This window comes from Austrofundulus limnaeus, unplaced genomic scaffold (genome assembly GCF_001266775.1).
Source record: "Austrofundulus limnaeus strain Quisiro unplaced genomic scaffold, Austrofundulus_limnaeus-1.0 Scaffold3, whole genome shotgun sequence".
NCBI classification, from domain to species: Eukaryota; Metazoa; Chordata; class Actinopteri; order Cyprinodontiformes; family Rivulidae; genus Austrofundulus; species Austrofundulus limnaeus.
Window position 1 is genome coordinate 8,961,269 of NW_013952405.1, and position 1,012 is coordinate 8,962,280.

The following is a 1,012-nucleotide window of genomic DNA, read 5'->3' on the forward strand; positions in this document are numbered from 1 at the left end:
TGTGTGTGTGTGTGTGTGTGTGTGTGTGTGTACTTTAATTAAATATTTTTTAAAGCTATTTCAACATTTGATATACTGTATCAAACTGTTCAGCTCCTTCAGGACATTTCGGACATGACATTTTGGTACTTGTGCAGTTCTTCTGCTCTACTCCATATTTAAACTTTTTGTGATTTTATGCTTCATTCAGGTGTTTTCTGTGTTTTAGCTACGTTTTAGGTCATTTAAGCTTTTTTCAACTAAAAAAAATCCTGTTGCATTAATCATGCACACTGTTTTGCAGGAAATACCAGTTCTCTAGTTGTTCGAGTACTTAAAAAAAACTATAAATTAGAAGTTTTAACTATTTGAATTTAATAAACAAATCAAAAATAAAATGACAAATTTGATTGGTTGAATATGAGGAAGATCCCTTGAAAACTAAAGCCTGTTGAAATTATCTAGGCGTCTAGCAGTCTGTTTGATAGTGACAAATTCTCATAAAAACTTCAAATCGGTCCGTTATGTTTCTGCCAACAAAGTGCCACCCTTCCCCTGCCACTGACGAAGATCKTTCAGTTTGAAGCTGTTTTTGGGGTGCACCACCCTGCCCCTCCTCTCCCTCCTCCCAGAGGGGTCGCCCTTTTCAGCAGAAGTTACTGGACACATGTTCACTGGTCCCCAAACCTCCATGCTCAGAGAGTGATTTGATTGAGTGGTAAACATGGAGGTGAGTGCTGTTGTTTGAGCTGATGGGACAGCTGTGCCAGTTGTTGGCTGATGCTGTGATACTGTAAACAACTTGTTTGTTCTCCACCTGCTCGTTTTGCAAACCAGTTTTCATTCTCATTCTTAGAAGTGTAAAAGTTGAGCAGCTTAGTTTAACTTTCAAAACTTTAGTTATTAACCAATGTGCAGTGTTTATAAACTTATTTCAGCTCTGTTTTTCCTCATGTTAACTCTATAAAGCCTAACCCTTTAAAAATAGTCAGGAAAAATCACATTTTTTTAGAACTGACATGCTTATTAGGCC